Here is a 10,114-nt window from a genome sequence, read left to right on the forward strand (position 1 = left end):
GCCATTCCAGTGGCATTTTGGCCACTTTTGCTCCACAACAGATAAGGGAATTGAGAGGAATTAATGGGAGAAGAAAAAGGGCGCGAGCAGCCAGGGAAACGGAGGAAAAGTGAGGAAAAATCAAGGGATTTTGGTGGTTATTTGGTATTTAAAATATTAAGGTAAGTGGGTAAAATTTATATAAGTGTTATATGTTTAAATCATAGATTTTATACGGTTAGATTATACAGTTTACGCGTTAGAATTAACCGATTTAAGTCACAGTTGTATTATTTGATAGGAAACGTTTTACTTTGCATCGGGAGCATAAGAGAGGCTGAAATCAACCGTTTTCAGGCAAGCTCTTAACCCTCTTCTCACGCTATTTATTTCCCGTGAAAGTCTTTGAGGTTTCTTGTACTCTAAACCCTTCCTCACCTTGACTCGGTTCTACGCATAAATAATAATAATCTGCGTAGTAACCATTTTACGACTTTTATTTTATTAATAAGTTTATTGTTAATGGGATAAGCTAAGTAATGATGTCATGGCGTCTTTTATTTCAACCGTCACGGAGCTTCGTATCGCTTCGCTTTTCTTGGGAATGATGCCGAACCCATTGGGGTTAGGTTCTTAGAGAAATTGGTTATGGTTAGAATTAGGAGAATGTGTTAAAAAAGTCTATTATGTATGTGGAGATAGTTTTCTGTGAATGAGGAAGAATGAGAATGGTATCATGATGTCATGTGGTTATGTACGTGAAGAGTTTTGAAGAAATGTTAAGTTTATAAGCTATTAAGTTAATGGTGTCAGTAAGTGTGTCTAAGGGTATGGGTACAAAGCCGCTGACTGTTGACCGTGGGTCGTGGCAGTTGATGGCTGGATGTATGGGCGCCAGTCATCGGTTGTTACGATAAGCGCTAGACGGCCAGAAGAGCTGGTACTCCAGATTCCCGCCTTGGTTTGTGCATTTCATGATGTGTGTGCTACAAGGGGCCGGGTTGCATTCACGTGGGGACATGCTTTGTATGTGATGGGATGTATGAGCATTTGCATGACCCGGTTGGTCTAAGAGCCAATTTGGGTATCCTAGGCGAGCATATGCATTTAGAGCATGTCGCATGTGTGTATTCCTATGTGAGGCGTAGCAGGGCCTGATGCTTGGTTTATGGGGGCCTTGTCATCACGTTTATGCTACGGAAGCCCTTGCATTTCTTATGTGTTGCATTGCATGGTTCTAATGTTACTGTTATTCTGGACGGGAGTACCGTGCCAGGTGTCGGGAATACCGACTCATGTGAGCTTCGGCTCGGCTTAGATATTAGCTCGGGGTTGGCCCGAGGGAAGACCAAGATCGCGGAAGTATATGATTATGTGATGTATGACATGATGAACACATGAGAATATGATGGGAATCAGGAAAAGTATGTAACAAGTATCAGGAAAAGACAAAAGTTGAATGTCAGGAAAAGCCGACCATGTCAGGAAAAGACTGGTCTAAGAGAATGATGATATGGTAGCCTATGTTAGGCTACAACAGGTTTGTATGTGGGACCCGGGTGCCAATGTTTGACTTATGTGGGCCCCTGGTTCCTTATGTGCAGTTTATTTTATGTTATGCATGTAGAAGTAAGGTACGTATAGCTCATGACATGGCGTGATTTCATTGACATGAATTGCATGGGGTGTCATGGGAAGAGTCCTATCCTAAACCCGTAACCTTTCTTTCTAGAGCTTGCTGAGTCTCGCGACTCATGTTGTTTTACATCATTCCAGGTCAGCGTATCCTGAGATCGCAGGTGTGTTCATCGGGGTTTGGGTCCAGACCGTCAAGTCATGGTAGCCAGTGCAGAGCTCTCCCAAAACTAGATCCTGGGTGTCATCGTGTCTTAATAAGGTTAATGTTTATGTTTTCAGAGTTTGTCGCATGTTATGTAAGCCCAGGTGGGGCCCAAGTGATGAATGGTTGTAAAGATTATGATGAGATGTTATAATAAAGAAAAATTATGATTTCAAAAAGGGTTATGTGTGTGTTGTAGGTGCGTCATTGTTCGATATCATTTTTATAATGACCCTCTCACGGATCCTCTATCCGCGGTAGGGGCTCCGGGAGGCGGGCCGTTACATTGAGGTTCCACTAGAGAGAATCAACACTAACTTTTAATTGAAGATAGAACCAACATACAATCCCTTGTCTAAGCAAGAACCACTAGCATACTACTAGCAAATATAATCCCCTCACACAACAAGTGAATAAAATAATCTCCTCACACAATAAGTGAGTACAAATAACAAACTTACAACCAGAGGTAATTACAAACAAGTCACCAACGGATGAGAATTCCACCAGCCAACACACTTCCAGCACTTCGAACATTCTCACTCTTGTTTGAATGTTCTATCAAGTTTGTTCTCCACATTGAGCATCCATATTTACCCTATATATATACATCTTCCAAACACACTAACCATTAAAGAAATGGTTAATATGAAATTTGAAATTCAAAAAATGTTTAGACTTTCTCAAACAATAAGAAAACATGTCTCACATTTAATTCAAAATAAATTTACTTTTTGCATGAGAAATCAAGATTTGAAAATTCAAATATAAACTTTTGAGACATAAATGATTAAAACAAGAAAATATGTCTAAAAGTAATCTCATTTAATTCAAAATAAATTTACTTTTTACATGAGTAAGAAAAAACATGTCTAAAAATAATTCTCCTTTAATTCAATATTTGAAAATTCAAATACAATCTTTTGAAATATAAATGATTAAAACAAGAAAACATATCTAAAAGCAATTCTCCTTTAATTCAAAATAAATTTACTTTTTGCATGAGTAAGAGAAAACATGTCTCAAAATAATTTTCATTTAATTCAAAATAAATTTACTTTATGCATGAGTAAGAAATGCATTTATCAAGATATGAAAATTTAAACATAAACTTTTGAAACATAAATTATCAAAATAAATAAACATGTCTAAAGACAATTCACCTTTAATTCAAAATAAATTTACTTTTTTTACCCACTTTTAATTCAAAGTAAATTTACATTTTGCATGAATAAAAAATATTTTGTTATCATCAAAATCATATTTACTTACCCTTGAGTTTAACTGTTGCCATTAAAAATGTTAATATTAATATATATAATAAGATCACACAAGTAATTAAATAATTTATTTTCTCATTTAAGATCACTTTAAATACCAACTTATTGTAACAGTATCAATTAAATCTTAAAATCATCTCTTATTTTGTATTAAAATTACATTTCTTAAATAAAAAAAAAACATAACAAAGATAATTCAATCAAAGGTTTATGTGGTTGGTAGGGTGGGTGTGACGACATTAGCAAGGGAGATGGCGATGCAAACAGCGTTGGCGGGGGAGACGGTGGGCGAAGGCGGTGGTGGGTTTCTCTCCAAGGTGAAGGTCAATTGGGTGTGGGCAATAAATGGTGCGGTGCAGTGCACTAGTGGCGAGAGGTCGACGATGGTGATCCGAACAACGTAGGAGGTGCGACAACGATGCAAGCAGCGGTGACGCGTTCTTCCCTCAAGGCCGAGGGTGTGTGTGTGTGTGTGTGTGTGTGTGAGAGAGAGAGAGAGAGAGAGAGAGAGAGAGAGAGAGAGAGAGAGAGAGGGGGGTGAAGTTTGGGCAATAGTTTGTTGAAAACGTGACTTAAAAACTGCTGATGTGGTTTGAAATAATCAAAATAGTATTTAAAGTTAGTCTTATCCATAGCTAATAAATTAGTAACTAGCTACTTGACACACTTTAGATTTCTTGAGTTGTTTATTAGCTGATTTCTAGCTAATTTTCAGCAATTCAGTTTTACATCTTTAATGTATAAATATATGCTTTTATTACTTAATAAAATATTCCAGCCTTTGTATTCTCTCTATCCCCTGCATATCTTTTCATATGGCTTGTTCTCATTTTCAACAAATTGGTATCAGAGCTTTTTTCTTGAGGGATTTGTGAGATTGAGTGAGCCCAAATACAATCCAAAACAGCTATCACCTATCTTACACAATACAAAAAACCCTACAAACCATTTTAAATGGATTCAGAACCTTCATTCACTGTTCTTGCACCACCAGTGTTTGATGGAATAAATTATCAAAGTTAGGTTATTCGTATGGAAGCTTATCTTGAAGCAAATATCTTTGGGAAGCTGTTGAAAATGAATATGAGGTTTCTCCTTTGTCAGATAATCCAACATTGGCACAAATCAAGAGTCACAAAGAAAGAAATAGAGAAAGTCAAAGGCAAAAGCAAGCCTATTTGTAATTGTCTCCTCATCCATCTTTACCAAAATTATGATGCTGAAAACAAGCAAGGAAATTTGGGATTTCCTGAAGCAAGAATATGAAGGAAATTAAATGGTCAAAGGTATGCAAGTGTGAAATCTGGTCCGAGAGTTTGAGATACAAAGGATGAAGGATTCAGAGACAATCAAGGATTGCTTTGATAGATTTCTTAGTATTGTTAATAAAGTAAGGCTTTTTGGTACCACAATTGATGATTCTAGAATTGTGCCAAAAATTCTTATTACTATTCCAGAAATGTTTGAAGCTACAATCTCATCTCTGTAAAACACTAAAAATCTATCAAGTATTACTTTGGCAGAATTGTTAAATGCTTTACAAGCACAAGAACAAATGAGGCTTATGAGGCAAGGAGGATCTGTTAAAGGTGTTTTTCAAGTCAAATCACAAAGCAACAATGGTGGCAAGAACAAAAAAAAAGAAACAGGACTATAACAAGCCCAAAAGTTCAGGGAACAACAAGATGAACAACAACTCTCAAACTTTTCCACCATGTCCCTACTACAAGAAAACCAATCATTCACTAAAAAAGTGTTGGTGGAAGCCAGATGCAAGATGCCACAAATGTGGTCAGTTGGGGCATATGGAGAAGGTATGCAAGTCTCAATAACACTTGGGAGAAGCCAAGTAAGCTGAGAATCAACTTCAAGAGGAGCAGTTGTTCATAGCTTCATGCCTAGCCACCTGTAGCTCAACTGAAAGTTGGCTTATAGACAGTGGTTGCACAAATCACATGGCCTATGATCAAAAGCTTTTCAGAGAAATTGACAAGAGTGTTGTCTCCAAAGTCAGAATTGGAAATGAAGATTACATTCAAGTCAAAGGAAAATGGACAGTAGCAATCGAAGGGCACTTAGGCTTGAAATTAATTTTAGATGTCTTATATGTTCCTGAAATTAATCAAAATCTGTTGAGTGTTGGTCAGTTGCTTGATAAAGGCTTTAAGGTGTTGTTTGAAGACAAGTGTTACATGATTAAAGATGCAACAGACAGAGAAGTGTTCAAGGTCAAAATGAAAAATAAAAGCTTTGCTTTGGATTTTATGGGAGATGAGCAAGTTGTTGTACTCAAAGAAGATGCCAACGTTTTTTTGTGGCATAAGAGGCTGGGGTATTTTCATCATGGTGCTCTAATGTACATGAAGAAAAATAATCTTGTAGAAGGTTTGCTTGAATTAGAATAGGAACTTCTTGCATGTGCTTCCAACCAATATGGGAAACAAACAAGGCTTCCTTTTCCAAAAAATAAAGCCCGGAGAGCTACACAAAAACTACAGTTAGTACACACAAATGTGGGAGGACCTCAAAAAACATCATCTTTGAATGGCAATAAGTACTATATTACTTTCATTGATGATCACACAAGAATGTGCTGGATTTATTTTATGAAGTTTAAATCTTAAGTTGCTAACATTTTATGGAAGTTCAAAGCTTGAGTGGAAACTCAAAGTGGTTACAAGTTGCAGGTGATCAGGTCTGATAATGAAACTGAGTATACCTCAGAAAGATTTGATAAATTCTATGAAAAAGCATGCATTGAACACTAGCTGACAACATCTTACACTCCTCAACAGAATGGGTTGTGGAGAGAAAAAAATAGAACTATCATGGAAATGACAATGTGTTTGTTGCATGACAAAGGGCTGCCAAAAAAGTTTTGGGCTGAGACTGCAAATACAACAATTTTTTTGCTGAATAGATTACCAACAAAAGCTATCCAGAAAAAAACTCCGTTTGAAGCATGGTATGGATACAAACCAAAGATGTTTAACTTGAAAACATTTGGTTTCTTGTGTTTCTTTTACATTCCACAGGTTAAGAGAGACAAGTTGGACAAGAAAACAGAATCTAGGATCTTTGTAGGCTATAACTCAGTTTCAAAGGCCTACAGGATCTACTTGCCACAAAGCAACAAACTAATCATTAGCAAAGATGTCAAATTTTTTGAGTCAGACAGTTGGAGTTGGAACAAGGAGAAAAAGATTGAAGTTCAGGAGAAGAATGATGATATTGATGATTCACCAGTCAGAGGAACCAGATCTCTCTCAGATATTTATCAGAGGTGCAATGTTGATGGAGCCTGCAGGATATGAAAAAGCTGCAGGAGATTAGAAATGGGTGGCTGCAATGAAAGAGGAGCTTAAGATGATTGAAAAGAATCAGACATGGCAGCTACTGGACAGACCTAAACATAAGAAAGTTATTGGAGTAAAGTGGGTTTACAGAACCAAGTTCAATCTGGATAGTTCTGTAAACAAGCATAAGACCAGACTCGTTGTCAAAGGATATGCACAAATATTTGGAGTGGATTACTCAGAAACATTTGCCCATGTTGCTAGATTGGATACCATAAGAAGGTTGCTGGCCCTTGCTGTTCAAAGGGGCTAGATTATACACCAAATGGATGTCAAGTTAGCTTTTTTGAATGGATACTTGGAGGAAAATATTTTTGTTAAACAACTTGAAGGATTTGTTGTTCAAGGACAGAAGGAGAAGGTTTATTTGTTAAAAAAGGCCCTCTATGGTTTAAAACAGGCACCAAGGGCCTGGTATACCAGAATTGATGCATACTTGGTGAACTTAGGTTTTGAAAAATGTTTGAGTGAATTTACTCTATATGTAAGGAAAGCTGATGATGAATTACTTGTGGTGTCTTTATATGGTGATGATCTGCTTGTTACAGGATGCAATGATGAGTTAATTAACTGGTTTAAAGAAAGCATGAAAGACATGTTCGAGATGACAGACCTTGGGAAGATGTCATTCTTCCTTGGTATGCAAGTGTAACAAAAACAACATGAAATTTTTGTGCCCAGCAGAAATAAGCAAAAGGAAATTCTCAAAAAGTTCAACATGAAAGAATGCAAGCCAACTACTACTGCAATGAATCAAAAAGAAAAATTATGCAGAGAAGATGAAGTTAAAAAGGTTGATGAAACACTATACAGAAGCCTAATAGCCTACCGGATGTACCTAACAAAACTAGGCCAGATATCATGTAAGTTGTAAGCCTTTTGTCAAGGTACATGCACTGTGCTAGCAAAATTCATTTACAAGCAACAAAAATAATTGTTAGATATGTCAAAGGCACAGTTGATTATGGCTTAAAATTCAGTCAAGTCAAGGATTTCAATCTCCATGGTTATTCTGATAGTGATTGGGCTGGATGTGTTGATATGAGGAGCACTTCTGGCTCTTGTTTTAGTGAAATTATAGCACAGTCCACAGTTGAGGCAGAATATTTAGCAGCCATGGCTGCAACAAATCAAGCTCTTTGGATCAAGAAACTTATGGCTGATTTGCATATGAAGCATGAACAAGGCATAAAGATTTTTGTGGATAACCAAGATGTAATTTCAATTGCTAATAACCCAGTGTTCCATGGCAATACAAAGCATTTCAAGGTTAAACTCTATTTTCTGAGAAAAATACAAAAAGACAGAGAAGTGCAGCTAGTTTACTACAAAACTGAATATCAAAATGCTGATATAATTGCAAAAGCACTACCTGAAGCTCATTTTGAAAATTTGAGGCTGAAGCTGGGAGTATGCAGCTCCAAAGTTAAGGAAGAGTGTTGAAAACGTGACTTAAAAGCTGTTGATATGGTTTGAAAGAGTCAAAATAGCTATTAAAGTTAGTCTCATCCATAACTAATAAATTAACAATTACCTGATACACTTCAGATTTCTTAGGTTGTTTGTTAGCTGATTTGTAGCTAATTTTTAGCAATTCAATTTTTTATCTTTGATGTATAAATATGTGCTTTTACTGCTCAATAAAATATTCCAGCATCTATGTTCTCTCTATCTTCTACATATATTTTCATATAGCTTGTTCTCGTTTCCAACACAGTTGCTCACAGCGGAGGGAGGGGTGATGGTGGTGCAAGCGGTGGTGTGGGGGGCAGGCAACGGCGGTGGGTACGAGAGGCGGTTGAGGGTTTCTATGGCTGGTGAGTAGGCGACAATGGGGGTGGGGGTGGGCGACTATGTGGGGACGAAGGCGGTGCTGTGCAAGCGCACGGTTGGTGGGGTGGGCCGGTGATGGCTGTCGAAGCAGCGGTGTGGGGGCGCGATGGTGGTTAGTGGTGGGGGTGACAGTGATGTTGGCGGGGGAGACAACGGGCGACGATGGTGGCACCTTTTTTGGGCGACGGCAGTGCGAGCAACAGTAGCGGGGGTGACGGCGATGGTGGTGTGAGAGCTATGGAGGGGACACTGCAACCCGCAGGGGTGGGTTTGAGAGAGAGAGTGTGAAAGTGAAAGAGAGAGTGAGAGGTGAAGGTGAAGTTGTCTTTTAGATTAAGGGTTAGATATGTAATTTTCTTTGAGTTGTCCACCTTTTCTTGTTCGTGTAACATTATCCATTTTTCAAAACCCACAATGATAATTACTATCGATAATGGTAATTTTCTAAAATATATTGGTGGCTGATTTTTGGTATAATCAAATTTTAAATTTAAATAGTTAAAAATATTTTTTATTCATTTATTATTATTTTTAATTTCTTACAAATAACATGGTTATATATAAAGATGACTGAAAGCCTATAATTATGTTAAATTAAAAATTATAATTGTTGTTATATTATTAAATTTCTATTTTCAAGATAATATAATATCGGTTGAAGCCAAAATTGCAATTGACATTCATACGAGCATGGTATTACAAATTAATTGTGCATTTCATGTCGTGTATCATATATATATATATATTTGTAAATCAAAGATAAGATTACATACAAAAATAATCATCTTGAACCTCGCAAAGTGAAAAGTTTTATGCATGAATTATATATATGTGTATAAAACGTGAGGGTAATGTCAAGTATGTTCTATGTCAAAAAAATTTCGTATAAATAATAAACTTATCTTTTATGTCTATGTTGTCATTATTGCATGAACTTTATGAAATACCCATTGCCTTCAATGAAACACCAATGTTTTATAATCCAAAGAATTTGCAATTCCAAAGAATATGTTACAATGGAATTGGTGAGAGCATGGAAAAAATAGAATATGAGTGTAACTGATATGGAGATATTATGATAGATATGTGCAGCCCAGGCCTGCTATGTTGCCCGCTAGCATGGGGCCCGCGCCCCCCTCACTGGCGGGGGACCTGCTATGTTGCCCGCCAGTGGGCAACATAGCAGGCCTCATGTGCAGCCATATGTGATAAGACAACTAGAAAAAAGATAATCTGTAATAAGATTGTGTGACACTCACCTATAAAAGAATGCATTAGGTGTGGTTAAGATAATTTGGAAATGTGCCGATGACAATTAGTTTAGAATTTTGTATAGTTGTTATCAGAAGTGCTGTTAGAACCAAATATGTGAAATTTCAGGTTTAGGTGCTTGACTTCAAATTAAAGTTCAAACTCATGGGTGTATATTAAGCCTAGAATCTGGATGTTTCTTCTTTTGAGTTTGAGTGATTAAAGACAATAAGCCTTGTGTTGGGCCCTTTGTTAATCTTCTTAAGGTAGGACAGTTACAGTTTGGCCAAGATGTTGAGAAGTAATTTGTGATCAGTCTTTTGAAAGAACAAGAAGTCAACCTTGAAAATATGGTAGAAGCATTGGAATAGAAAAGAAGCTTAGAATTTAGAAAGTATACTTAATGTTTAATATTTTTGGAATTATCCTTATATTTTATATATTCTGTAATGTATCTGAGTTGAAATTAGTATAATATTCAACTGAGTAGCATTTGCTACGAACTGTATAAATGTGTTCATAAGAGACTTGTTCCTGCATCATGCAATGCCAAATTTGCCTAAAATTCCTCTTCA

This window comes from Diospyros lotus, chromosome 11, assembly GCF_014633365.1.
Source record: "Diospyros lotus cultivar Yz01 chromosome 11, ASM1463336v1, whole genome shotgun sequence".
NCBI classification, from domain to species: domain Eukaryota; kingdom Viridiplantae; phylum Streptophyta; class Magnoliopsida; order Ericales; family Ebenaceae; genus Diospyros; species Diospyros lotus.